The 15,211-nt window shown below is 39.8% G+C and overlaps 1 non-coding gene across 1 annotated transcript; it reads right to left on the minus strand.

The window, feature by feature from the left end:
• Positions 1-14,614: 14,614 nt before the first annotated feature.
• Positions 14,615-14,688, minus strand: TRNAF-GAA (transfer RNA phenylalanine (anticodon GAA)). The gene has a single exon. It is a non-coding gene; the product is annotated as a tRNA-Phe (tRNA).
• Positions 14,689-15,211: the final 523 nt, after the last annotated feature.

The raw sequence follows: 15,211 nt of genomic DNA on the forward strand, positions 1-15,211 counted from the left end.
ATGGATTGATCACTGTCCTCCGTGATGATCCCTTGATCGGAAGCATTTAGAAATTAACCATTAATTAATGTACGTCTCAAATTTTTAACTCTTTAAGAATATACAAAAATCATCTTTATTAATTTCTAGAACAAATCATGGATACATAAGCATGATTGAAAAGAAAAAGCCCTTTATTTATAATGAAAGTATTATAAGTATAAATTTAGGCCCTGAAAATACATAATGTGTCAGCCAACAATTGGCTTCTAGGACACAAATCCAACAAACTCCTACTTGACCTAAAGCCAATTGGCCATATACCTTAGACCCATCTTCTCAAGGTGAGCTTCGGTCTTCTGTTGGCTGAGAGGCTTGGTTAGCAGATCTGCTATATTTAGCACGAAGTCAACTCTCTGCACCTCGACAAACTTTTTCTCGAGGTATTCACATATGATGTGAAATTATCGCTCTATGTGTTTGGACTTTTGGTGAGATCTGGGCTCCTTAATAAGGGCTATAGCGCCATTGTTGTTATAGTGCAGTGCAATGACATCTGATGGCATCACACCCAGCTTTGCAATGAACTTCTTGAACCAAAAGGCTTCCTTAGCTGCTTCAGAGATGGTGATGTACTTGGCTTTCATGGTCAAATCTGCAAGGATTGGCTGCTTGGAACTCTTTCAGTTAACCGCACCACTATTACACAAGAAGATACATCTCGATGTAGATTTTCTATCATCGACATCAGCCATAAAGTCTGAATCAGTGTATCCCTCAACTTTCAGCTCTGATCCTCCACCAAAGACCAACATTAAATCCTTAGTCCTTCTCAAGTACTTAAGGATATTTTTAACAACAATCCAGTATTCTTCATCTAAATTTGCCTGATATCTACTCGTGACACTCACGACAAGTGCTATATCAGGACGTGTACATAACATGGCATACATGAGGCTCCCTATTATTGAAGCATAAGGGATCTTGCTCATGCACTAGATCTCCTTAGGTGTGTCTGGACACATCTTCTTGGAGAGATGAATGCCATGTCTAAGGGGCAAAAGACCCCTTTTGGAGTTTTCCATACTGAATCTCTTCAGCACCTCCTCTATGTACATATGCTGTGGGAGTCCTATCATTCTCTTAGATCTATCTCTATAGACTTTTATACCAAGAATGTAGGAAGCTTCTCCTAGATCTTTCATGGTGAACTCTTTCGACAACCATACTTTGATCGATGTCAGCATGGGAATATCATTCCCAATCAGGAGGATGTCATCCACATACAATACGAGGAATGTGACAGCGCTCTCATTGATCTTTTTATACACATATGGCTCCTCATTTTTGATGAAATCAAATATTTTGATCACATTATTGAAGCGAGTGTTCCAACTCCGAGATGCTTACTTGAGTCCATATATGGACCTTTGCAGCTTGTAGACTTTGTGATCACTGTCACTGGACATAAAATCCAGAGACTGCTCCATATAGATATCTTCCTCTAGATATCCATTTAGAATAGCAGTTTTCACATCCATCTGCCAAATTTCATATTCATGAAATGCTGCTATAGCAAGAAGAGTACGGATGGATTTTAGCATGGCTATGGGAGAAAAGATTTCATGATAGTCGATGCCTTCACGTTGACTACAACCTTTTGCAACTAGCCTTACCTTATAGGTCTCTATCTTACCATCCGACCCAATCTTTCTTTTGTAAATTCATTTACACCCAATAGGTACAATAACTTCAGGTGGATCTACTAAGGACCAAATCTAGTTGGAATGCATGGAGTCAATTTCTGACTTCATTGTTTCCATCCATTTCTCGGAGTCTACATCTAATATTGTCTTATCGTAGATTTTAGGATCATTCCTAATGTCCCTATCTCCCACAAGGAATGCTTCCTCTAAATTCTCTGTAAGAATACCTAAGTATCTTTCAGTAGGATGGGAGACCCTACTTGATCTATGAGGTGGAGAAGGTAACACATCTACTGGCTCGTTACTGGGTTCAGATTCTCAGACTCGATGCTCTTCAAAGACTTTCTCTTCGAGTTCAATCTTCCTCCCACTACCTCCATCTTGGATAAACTCTTTTTTTAAGAATATAGCATGATGGCTCACAATCACATTATGATCCTCAGAAATGTAGAAATAGTATCCCATAGTTTTCTTAGGATACCCTATAAAACAAGCCCTGAAGGATCTAGCCTCTAACTTCTTCGCCTGCTGTCTCTTGACATGGGCCGAACATCCTCAAATCTTAAGGTACCCAAGAGTTGATTTCTTATCATGCCATAACTCATATGGTGTGGTAGGAACAGATTTAGAGGAAATCCAATTCAAGAGATGGATCACAGACAGCAAAGCATGTCTCCAAAGAAAGTCAGAAAGATCTGTGAAGCTCATCATGGACCGAACCATATCCAATAGGGTTCGATTTCTCCTCTTGGATACCCTATTGAGTTGAGATGTCCTTGGAGGTGTCCATTGTGAGACTATACTATTTTTCTTGAGATAGACTCGAAATTCTCCACTAAGATATTCTCCTCCTCGATCTGATCGAAAAATTTTTATGAGTTTTTCGATCTATTTTTCTACTTCATGTCTGAATTCTATGAACTTTTCAAAGACTTCAAACTTTCGGTGCATCAGATACACAAAACCATACCATGAATAATCATCGGTAAAGGTTATGAAGTAGATATAGCCATCCCTGGCTTCTACATCAAATGGACCACACATGTCAGTGTGTACCAGGGCTAATATCTCAGTGGCCCTTTTCCCTTGTCCCATAAAAGACAGCTTGGCTATTTTTTCTTGAAGACATGATTCACAGACTAGATAAGACTCAAAAGTCAATGGTCCAAGAAGACCATCTTTCTCTAGTTTGTTGAGTCTGTCCTCTCCAATATGGTCTAGCCTAAGGTGCCACAGATACTTTTGGCTGATCCTATCTCTAGATCTCTTAGACCCTATGGCATTCACAATTTACTTGTTAATGTTTACACTTGCATCGGTATGCAAATGGTAAAGACCGTCAATCAAGAAAGCACGTGCCACAAGTTTATTTCCAAAATAAATAGAACACATGTCTTTATTGAAATAAAAATTGTAATTATCCTGTACCAGCACAGAGATAGAAATCAAATTTCTACTGGCTATAGGTACAAAGTAACAGTCTTTCAAAAATAAACTAAATCTTAAAGATAGTCACAGAGGGTATGTTCCAACAGCCACAGCGGCAACCCTTACTCCATTGCCGACTCGGAGAGTGATCTCGCCTTCCCTTAGTCTCCTAACTTCTTCAAGATCCTGCATTGAAGTGCACAAATGAGCACTTGAACTAGAATCAAGAACCCAACTAGAAGAAGAGAAAATTGTTAGGTTAGTTTCTATAACAAGCAACTCAAACATATCTTTAGAAGGCCCATCCTTCTTCCTATTCTTGACAATTGCTAGGTAGGTCGGACAGTTCCTTCTCCAGTGGCCTTCGACATTGCAATGGAAATATTTTTCTTTATCGTCGGCTTTCTTTGGAACCTATTTTTTAGGCTTGGCCTCGTTCTTTTGCTTCTTTGTGGGCTTTTTCTTCTTCTTGAAAGAAGACTTTCTTTTGGAGGAAGCCCGCTCCACAGCCAGAATGTGCCCCTTGAACTTTTCAAGGTGCCCTTTGTAGTCACTAGCATATTCAATAACTCTGGCAAAGTAGCATCAATCTTATTCATATGGTAGTTCATAATGAATTATCCATATGAGTCAGGAAGAGACTGGAGGATTAGATCCACCTGTAGTTCCTTATCCATGTTCATACCGAGCTTCTGAAGCTCCTCTATATTTTTGATCATTGTCAAATAATGATCACTGATGGCCTACCCATCATGCATCTTTGCTCTGAAAAGTCTTTGGGAGACTTCAAAATGAGCTGTGCGACTCTGTTCACCATACAACTCTTACAAGTGAACGAGCATTTCTTTGGCAGTCCTCATGTCTTCGTGCTGTTGCTGAAGATCATTGGACATGGACACTAAGATGTAGCACTTTGCTTTGTTATCTTCGTCCATCCACTTCTCAAGTGTAACTCGTTGATCAGCGGATGGGCGAGTAGGTAACTCAGGTGCTTCCTGATCGAGGACATGGATGAGCTTTTTGAAATTGAGAACGATTCTTAAATTTCAGAGCCAGTCTTTGTAATTGGTGTCGGTCAACCTATTTGTATCGAGGATTCAGGCTAAAAGATTTGAACTCGACATGATTATCTACAAAGAGAACAGTTTCTAATTAGATTTTATACATATAATATTATTTATTTTAGAGACTTTAAAAATAAATAAAAAACTCTCACTATTTTTTCGAATCTCTCACACTCCTCAGGTGCAGAAACAAAAATCTATACGCGATCGGTTTCAAGTGGATACTGCGGTCTCATTAATCTATACACACCTCATTTAACAGTTATTGGTGAGTATAGACTGATGAGTGGACAACACTTTATCCATTGCTTCACTAAGCAAGATGCAGCGGGCTAGGTCTTTAAGTCCTGCGGCCTCACCTAACAGTTATTGGCACATTCCTTAGTTAAGTCAAATCCATCATTCACCAGTGGGTGCAAAGCCATCATTGGGACCCTCACCTAATAGTTATTGGACCCAATCCCATCTCTACCTCGAGACATCACATATCAATAGAGTAGTTGTACCTTTTCGATGCAATCGAACCACTGTAACCAGTCGAAAATGATCAACGCCAGGAAGGCACCCGCATCTCTACAATGATGGAAGACCTCTAGACTTAATATTTAATGAGGAGATTTGAGTTTATATCTCTTCTAAATCAACAGATCTAACATCCGACTGATTAAATTAGATTAGCACATCAATATGTCTAACCAGTCTAGCTGGCATGGGTGAACTCGAGTCAACAAGTAACCAATACGAAACTAAATCTCTCAATATGATCCGGTAAGTTAAGATGCATGGGGGTCCCCCCGTTGCTTTTCTTAGACACCAATCAAAATTGACCAGGTCAGATAAAAGAATCAATTAAATAACCACCATCTAAATATTTACCTTAGACACTAAATTGATCGATTAAAATCGATTAGATTAACCTACTGAAACGGACCCGAGCCACTGAACCAAATTTTGGTCTTGAGTCAATCAACTCACATCAAAATGTGAATCGATGTGACCAACTACAACTAAAGTCAACTTTGAACCCCTTTGATCTAATCCCAATCATCTATCGATTAGGTTCAATCAACAGCTCAAAATCAAAAAATAGATTTTAGCCTGATCTAATTAATTAGACTCTAATTGTAGTTTGATCACTTAGACCTAATTTATTCAATCCATATCCACATGCAATAACTTAATTTTATATCTAAAAATAATTTTAGATTATATTTTATTGCATGCTATTAATGGCTTATGATCTTGAAACTGTTTTAAATCTAAATCTAGTTTCATATATCGAATATATGTAGTTTCAGATCTAAATTAAATATGCATCATAAATATATTAATTTCAAATCTAAAACTAAATTTACACATATCAAATATGTATAAAATCAGATCTAAAATAATGATTAAAATATTTTGAAAGTATCTTTTTAAAAATTGATTCACATCTAACTAGGACAATCTTTACAATATAGGGGGTAAACCCTATATCATGACAACCTTATACATGTTTGTTGTGAACTTTTAATCATTCTAATTTTAGATCTAAATCAAAAATAAATATATCATATATGTTAATTTTTAGATCTAAAAAATTTAATTTAATTATTTTGAAAATAATTTTCAAAACCAATCAATCTTGTGCTAGGACAACCTTTGCAGTATAGTGGGTCAATCCTATACTAGGACAACCTTATATCAACACAAAATTGATTTTAAATCATTAAAACTTTCAGATCTAACCTAAAAATTAAATCATATATGTTTTCAAAAAATCAGGCTCTGATATTACTGATAGAAAATAGGATAGGCAGCATATGTAGATTTTAAAATTTTGAAAACATATAGCAAAAAATAAATCGGATTAAATTTTTTAACCCCACATGCAAGATACCAGATTTAAACCTATCCAAGCCCAAAAGAAAGCACATATAATTAATCTAAAATTTTAAAAAAATATGAGATCATATCTCATTATCTTTGCGTAGGTAGAAATTCATCGCTTCAGATGATCTCGGATTCGTAGAAGATGGAGCCACACACATGTCCGATCTCTATGGGTATCCATCGAGATCAATCTCAAACTTTTTTTCTTATAAAAGAACCTTGGCTTTGAGAACTCTGATTAACTCTTTTGATCTTAACTGAGAGATCAACTCCTTGATCTGCATTCTTCTTCTTCTTCTCCTCGATCCTTGATCTCTAAGTCACCAGAACTCCTAGGCGTGTGGAAGAGAGAACACCCAACCTTTGGGCATGAAAAGAAAGAATAGGAGAGAGAGGAGGCATGGAGATGGAGAGAGGAAAGGTTTTCTTGATGAAAAATTAGTACTAAGAAATCCTAAAGTTCTCCCTTTAAATAGACATAAGTCCTGACACATATTAGGAACACTGTCATCTTAAAAAGGTAGATCCTTATCTCATAAGAATTCTCTACCTTTTAAATATAATTTATACCAAATAAAATTAGATATAAAAGGTAATTAATCAACCATTTTAAGCATGTACAATAGCCATCCATGGAATATATGTCAGGTGGTTGGGATGCCAACTCTTGGCGCCCCACAAAGGGATCTCCAGCCATAAGAGATGGGGCATGGACCCCACCCTCTCTCTTTCACGCCATGACACATAAGAGGGGGTGGGCCCCTCTAGGATATGGTGCTCAATAATTTTTTTTAAAAAAAAATTACGCCACCCATTCTTCCATCTATTCCACATGCATACTTAGAGATAATTAGGAGATATGGAAGAGATAATGTTAGGATAATTATACCAACTAATTGACTTAATTAAATCCTCTTGGACTTATAATTAAGAGCCCAATTAAATTCAAATAAATTTAGGTTAGGTTCAAGGCTATGGACTTGATCAAATCAAAATTTCGAGAAGAATTAGGTTTAACCATGTGCTAGCATGATTCTCATAAATCTAATAGAATTTCAAATAAATCTTAACCCAATTGGAACTTCATAAGCTCAATTGACAAATTCGAGATTAAATCTCTTAATGTGTGACCCCATAGGTTTCATTCTATTTGGTAGTGAGATATATTGTTATCTCTATCACAATATCATAGAAACTCTTTTTGATGGATTAAAATATTTTTAATTCTATCCTTCGAGGACCATCGATCATCAAGATGACGTCCGATGAGTCTCACAATCCATCAGTGACACCTAGCAGTATGTAGTGGTGATCTAGTCGAATGAAAATATGAATCCCTAGGTACAGTTATCGTATGATTTAGCCCTTCTATCGTGAGTCCTGACTTGACAGAGTCGTGGAGAACTCATCAAATCCCATCGTCAGTCTTATGTAAGTTGGCTCGACTCGAGTTTATTTGTGAATCTCATGATAACTCTTTTTTAGTATTCATACTTGCTTTGGTCAAAGACTTTCTGAACTCAATCTCGCAAATCACATAGGACTTCTCTTTTTCTATCAAGATCGATAAATTTTATCTAGATGCATCCTACTCCAAACAGTAAACCTGAATCTATTGAAGCCAATATACACAGCAAAGACTCGAATGGCTAGGGACCAAGGGAACGTATAGTCAAACTCAGTAGCCTCACTATGAATAGTCAATATCACCGTAGATCAAAGGACCACTCATACCACTACAGCATCGAGAAGACCACTGACGAGTGAGTAGACATCCATGTGGTTCTCGTGTCGGTCACGCTCAGTGTAAGTTATTCTCTAACAACCACCTATACTGTCATACCAGTATCTCAACACTGCAGACCCAAGACTCATCTGCCTACAAGAGAGGTGAACCGTGCATCGATCTCAAATAGATTGATCACTGTCCTCCATGATGATCCCTTGATCGGAAGCATTTAGAAATTAACCACTAATTAATGTATGTCCCAAATTCTTAACTCTTTAAGAATATACAAAAAATCATCTTTGTTAATTTCTAGGACAAATCATAGACACATAAGCATGATTGGAAAGAAAAAGCCCTTTATTTATAATGAAAGTATTACAAGTATAAATTTAGGCCCTGAAAATACATAATGTGTCAGCCAACAATTAATTTCTAGGGCACAAATCCAACAGTCTGCCCCTAGTCGAGCTGGATTTCTACTCTCTTCATGGGGCCTAAGAAGAAGTTGCCGCCATCTACTAGGGGTGAAAGCACCTCTTCCTCTCCCATGTGGATCTCCTATGCGGTCTGCGAGTACTGTATCGAGGAGTTCAAGACCTCGACGGTGTTCGAAGAAGAGGTCACTGATGTCGCCGCCTCCACCTTTGTCTTCAGGTTCGAAGATTGTAAGGTCCACTTATAGTGGATGATGCCGTAACTGGATCAACTACCTCCTCCCTGGTAACAGCAATGAGGAAGTGGGGGCCTTCTCCTTGGATAAGGAATGAACTCCTCATCCCTTTTCTCTTTCCCTTCTCTTTTATTTTTTTTTGGCGGTGCTTGAAGCACCATTTTTTGTAAAAACTTTTAATAGTGAAAAATAAATTTCACATCTCTTTGTGTAGTGTTTATGCATGAAATTTTTGATCTCCAATTATTCCTCTGTTAAGCCAATCATAGGCCATTTCATTCAAAATTGAACAAGGGCTCCTTCAGTCGGGTCGAACAAAAGTCATCTTTAATTTAAAGCTGATCAAAGGCTCCTTCAATCTGAAGGAGTTGAATAAAGGCCATTTTTAGTTTAAAACCAATCAAAAGCTCCTTCAGTTGGACCAAACAAAGATCATCTTTAGTTTAAAGTCAATCAAAGACTCCTTTAGTCAGATCGAACAAAGATCATCTTTAATTTAAAGCCAATCAAAAGCTTCTTCAGTTAGATCGAATAAAGATCATCTTTAGTTTAAAGCCAATCAAAGGCTCCTTCAATCGGAAAGAACAAAGACTGTCTTTAGTTTAAAGTCGATCAAAGGCTCCTTCAATCGAGCAAAACAAAGGCCATCTTTAGTTTAAAGCTGATCAAAGGCTCCTTCAGTCTTCGACGTTTGCAAGGTGATCAGTAGATAAGAAATCATAATTTTCAGGGAGTAAAGATTTTATTAGTGTTGTATGATACATTACTAATAGTACACTCAGAGATTTTTTGAATTCCATGGTTGGGAGAGTGGGGTTGCATCTAATTATTTTAGTCGATAGGTTCCTAGCTTGATGACTTCATCTACCTGGTATGGATCCTCCCAGTTTAGAACTAGTTTACCTCGTTCACCAGGTTGAGAAACTTTTGATCTGTGCAAGACTAGGTCATCGATTCTGAAGACCTTATTCCTTACCCTAGAGTTGTAGTACCGAGCAACCTTATGCTGATAGGCCACTATTCGGATATGCACTCTTTCTCAGGCTTTCTCAAGTAGGTCTAGATTAGCACATAGCCTCTTCAAGTTGGTCTGCTCATCGTAGTTCTCCATAGATTGGAGCCCCATCATTTTTTGAGCTGTAGACCATACAGAAGAAATGATGATCTCCTTAATTGAGAATCCACCCTCATTTTGAGCTGGACATGAATCAGCACTTACTGATGCAAGAATGACATCAGGCTCACTTCAATGCCAAAAAGATGAGTAATAGGTAGAGGAGGCGTTACTGGTATCATGGACAGGAGCAAAGGTAAGAGAAGAAATCCCCATCTCAAGTAAGGGAACAAGCATGGCATAATATCTGGAATGAAGGTTGGCCTTTGATTGGCTAAAAGGAAGGTCTAGCTTTCGATATTTGGCATAGAGAATGGGTGAGAAATCTCTAAAGAAGACGGATTCAGTGACTGAAATTAGTGGAGTAGCATAGCAGCTTTTTGGTGAGGGAAGAGGGCCTGCTTCTTAGGTCTTAGCTTAGTTGGGGCTTCCTCGACCTGTACTCGAGACAGGAAGTCAGTGAAGTAAGGAAATTTCTGTAAGCTCCTCTAGATGATGAACTTTATGAGCTACTTCCGCTATATTTTGCCAGTTTGAGATAAAGTGCTTTTTTAGCGGGTTCAGTTCTAGACTAGATTGCCATAGAGAAAAAGCCTCTAAGAAAAAAGACTACTGGACACTTGGTGCCACCTTTCGCCACCACATTATATTAATAATCTATTTATTTATGGTTCTTTTTCCTTCTAGCTTGAGGAATTTGAACTATCGATAAGCCGAAGGCCTACCTGACGAGTGTTCACAGGTATTGCGGGAACTCCTTCAGTTCAGGTAGCCATAGTCACTCAGGGCTATTGTACAAATTACTATAGCTTGACTTCATTTCGTCTAGAGCTCGAGACTCGATGTTTCGAAGTCGGCTACCTACATACATAAGTAAGATAAGGCTTTATAGTCTTCCTTCCCTTCGTTCCATAAGCAAATGAGTCTGTCTTTAATCCCTAAAGAATGTTTAGTTTCGGTATTCAATGACTCCTTCCCCTGGAATAGTGGAAGACTTTTGATCTTTTAAGGATTAGTAGTTCCTGATCCTGCAAGTAAGTTCGTTAGCTAGGCTAGAAGTACTTCTGGCCCGAGAGTCAGTGAAGGACTTTCTCGAGGAGTTCCTGAAATCATAGTTCTCACTACGCCGCAAGCCGCAAGAGTAGGCTTTTTGGCTGTTTGTTGCTGATTTATTCACATTCACCAGGAAAAGAAAGATTGAACTTGCAGATTGGTGGGAATGTTGAACCTACATTATAAAGCTTGCTAACTAGCATCTGAAATAGGTCTCTTCCAAATTTTGGATCAGAGATCAGCAATGCAATTTGGTCTTCACTTTTGAGATATGGAGTTAAGATGATTCCTGCTATTACCTTTTCTCTTACATAGTGAAAATCAACTTCAAGATGCTTAGTTCTTTGCTCATGGAAAACTGGATTGGACGCTATATGTATGGCACTTTTATGTTATCACAAAACATTTCAGAAGGCCTTGTTTGTGCAAGGAAAGTCCAGCCCTTCATTGCGCTTTTATCCACTGCTGTATAGGACATGGCTCTATATTCGGCTTCTGCACTGGATCTGGCCACTGTTGCCTGCTTCTGACTCTTCCCATTTTTAGATGATTTCCCTTGAACACACAGTAACCAGTGGTGGACTTTCTACTATGGAATTAGGGGGGCTTCCTGATCCGCTTTCGACCTTCCCCATCTCTTTCCACGCATGGATTCCGCCACTAAGAATATTTTCGGCCAACGTCTGGATTCCTTCTGCTTTCGTGCGTGCTGATGCTTTCTTCCATAGGGTGGCTTTTTTTTCCTTCCTTAATCAGGGGCTGGGTTCACTCACTTTCTTTCTATAGAAAAGGGTTCGATCATAAGCTTATGTGATCGGAGCCAGCATCTCAAGGAGCCATAAGCCATCATAAGCTTACTTGAGGGTATCCCTTCATACACCGTTGGGATAAGATCGCATAAGCATCTCCTAGCCTAGGGATCGAAGCTTTTGTTTCTATGAGAATCCTACCCAGATGAAAGATCATACGCTACCCTCAATAAGCTTCATAAAAATCTGGATATGCATGCCATAGAAGTCATAATGCTGCTTAAGCAGCATTGGAAGAATTTTGCTGGCGTGAACTGGCGTTGAGGCTTTTGGGCACCACTTGTCTCACCATTGGGAGGAACATTATGATAGTTCTGCAGTTGTTAGGGGTATTTCTGCTAGATGGGCTGTTGCACAGGCGAAGGCGCTCAGGTGCACTTAGAGTCTTATAGGCTCAGGAGCCACTTGAGGACAACCGCCATCGTCCTCAACCAAAGAAGTGAATTGTAGGAGACTACTAGTTACTTGACCTCTAACACCAAGAGGTAATGGTGCTGAACGAGACAAACCCTCATTGAAAGATAAAGTCATATTTTGGGAATCGATTTAGTTGATTTGGCCATGATAATTTTGGCATGCTAAAATGGAACGACCGGTGGATCCAATAGAACGAACCTCCACAGGAGTGTTTAGGTCCAACACGATGGTATAGTACCATGACCCATAGGAGAGGAGAGAATGGATTTCATCACATTATTTAATAACAATTGATCATGCCAAAATCCTCTGACCAAGCTTGCTCCGAGATGACTAAGTCATCTGGAAATCTTGGGGTCAAATGCTTAAGCAGAAATCCTCTAACCATCCCTTCCTGATAACAGGTCAGTACTCCCATCTCTGGGAATGCCAACCATAATCGGAAAGGGAGAGGATTAGTACGAGTCGACAACTACACTCTTAGAAGGCATCGGTTTGATGCATAACCGGACGAATCGTTCAAAGATGATGTTAACCGATCTCCATCGATCGCTTCAAAGATGTCCTTTGCCATTCTCGAGTCCGAAGCCACCGAAATGGTCATAGAACACATGACCGGACCACTAAAGACTGCCGTCGCTTATGGAAACCCAACTACCTTAATGAAATAATTTGATAGAGTTGCACGAATGGAAAGGAAGATCAAGGATGGGACTATTCCCTTATCTTAATCATCTCAACCTTCTTCAAATCCTCCATCAAGTTCTCAGGCTAGGAAGAAGACTACCAAGGCAGCTGCCACTCCCAGTGCAGCTACCACAGTAGAAGAAACCCAAGTGGGTGCCATTGAGGTCCGTCTTCCTGATCAGAAGCAATCTGGATAGAACCTATCTCAGAAGACCCCTTCCAACGATCATCGTCCTCCGCAAACCGATGATCGTCGAAGGCGTAACCGATGATGCTCGAGTTACTTATGATTATGGGGGCGAGCAACAGTCCCAATCAAAGGCCAAATTATCCTCCCCTACCCATCTCCATAAGAGAACTCCACCTCAAATAAAAGATATCATCACGTTCCCAAAGGAAAGGTTACCACCTTTACCAAAAAATTGGGACAAGAATCTCCACTTAGAGTTCCATTGACATCACACATGTGTTGGACTCTAAGAGCTCTTGTTCAAAGACTCATTCCGATGACATTCACTTTTCGGGAGTCGATAAATGGTCGCCCCCCATCCTTTCTTTCTCTCGGTCCGATAGTGAGTAGCAGTCACAGTTCAGTTCCATAAGTGAAGGTCAGTTCAGTACTCTTGGGTGACTCATAGATCAAATAGTTAGTGTAGTTCAAGCAAATCATAGTGAAAGTGTCCCTTAACTTAGATAGGGGAAAACTCTTTTCTTTCCATCAAGCACAGCCTATAATTAATTAAGTCCGAGCCCAACATTGGAAGAGGCAAGTTGAGATAAAAGACAGGTTTCGGGCATAATTCAAGCAAAAGAGAGAGAGAGACATAGTCGAGAAAGAGCTGAGACCAGCACCGCAGAAGAGAGACAGGCTCTTTTTTTAACAATCGCTTGTTAACGAACGTATAGAAAGAAAGATATGTTCTCTCTTTTAAAAAGAGATAAATATGGCGAGCAGGTGGTATCGATATGGTATCGCATGTGACTCCTCTATCGATAAATGTTCATTTATTATACTTAATCTATATGATATGGCATTAGGTATCGTATAGATCGATATTCATGCTTGCCTAGCTCATGGGCAAAGGAGGTAATGTCAATTGTAGTACTTCCAGAGTCAACTTCCCACGTACTCAAGGGTGTCCCCAAACCCTTTCCTTCGGACCAAGTTATAGAGTTCCCAAAGGAAACCGTACCTAAAGAGAATACTCTCCTCAGGATGCTTCTTCCAGTCCCTCATAACAATCGGTACCTTGAACAGATCCTGAAGTTTCGGGTCTATGTCTAGGATGACCGTGTGGTACCAATGGACATACCTTAACCAGTCCTTCATCCAATTATAGAATAAAGTCCTTTCAAGGATCCATATTTCCCAAAAAAAATGAGATTGTCCAGAGAGAGAGTGAAATCCCGCCCCTGCTAGCTAACATAGATATCTATTCTCGGTGCGCATATTCTTTATTTAGAATCTCTTCCCGACCAGGCCAGGCTTCGCATCAATGACGGAATCGGTCATCAGCAACTTTTCTAAGTCTTTCCATCATCTTATCCTACCTCCAAGCATTTCCTCACGCACAGGCCTATGGGCTTAAGCAAGCCCCTTAAGAAAAGTCTTTCATTTCTTGTTCGAGTTTCGTTAGCTGAACATCATTTCTCGTTACTTGTTACAGTTGGTTTGGTTGAGTCTCAGGTTGCCTATTTGACTACCAGTCAATGAATGATTGATTGATTAGCAATGAGAAAAGACTTTTTAGGCTAGTCAGGTGTACATACTTAGTTCACAGTCGATTGATGTTCATTTGTATTAGCTGACTGAATAGAACATCAAGGTGACATGATTCGAACCTGCGGCCCTCTGTACCAAATAGATGCACTGATCAGACTACGCTACACCTCGTCTCCCCCCCGGAACATATAGATCCACCCGATCGATAAACACTCGAACCGAACTTGCCCACCCCGCTTTGGGCACAGGGACGTGAGAACCACTGCTTTTTGGAAATCTGCCTCCAAGCCTCTTTCATTCACTTTCATTTCTTCCTTCATCCGGCTCACTCTCGGCTATGTGTCCTTTGGACCAAAAGCCCGCTTAGAAGTGGATTCGAACCACTGACACAAGGATTTTCAGTCCTTTGCTCTAACCTACTGAGCTACCTGAACCACTTTCCTAAAGTCTCTTTTCTACATCTATGAGCGCCCTACCAGCAGTGGAGGAGCTTGCTCAAGAATCGAGAGCCAGCGAGGGACTAGACGGCCCTCGTTCGGTCAGGTGTTCTTCGCTATAGATGCCACCAAGAACAAGAAAGAGGCGCTCCGCTCCTAGTCACTAAGTAGTGCTATTATGTCCTCCGAGGGACTTCATCAAGAAGAGGTTCTTTCTCTCATGTAATTTTGCCCGCCCGTTCCACTTCCGTGTCGGAGGAAATGGGATTTGAACCCATGATACTATCTTCTTGTATGTCAATTTTGCAAACCAATACCTTAAGCCACTCAGCCATACCTCCAAGTTGTTGATCGGAATTGGATGTGCCAGGTTGGGTTGGTTGCCTGAAGATCTGATTCACTGCATAAGCCGTAGCGCACGTACTCTTCTTTACTGAGTGAGACAGACTCTATCCAGATCTATGGATCTCCCCAGCATCCAAGCGAGACTCCAAATCCGCTACTCGTTGGGCGACGCCTT

This window comes from Elaeis guineensis, chromosome 5 (genome assembly GCF_000442705.2).
Source record: "Elaeis guineensis isolate ETL-2024a chromosome 5, EG11, whole genome shotgun sequence".
Taxonomy (NCBI): domain Eukaryota; kingdom Viridiplantae; phylum Streptophyta; class Magnoliopsida; order Arecales; family Arecaceae; genus Elaeis; species Elaeis guineensis.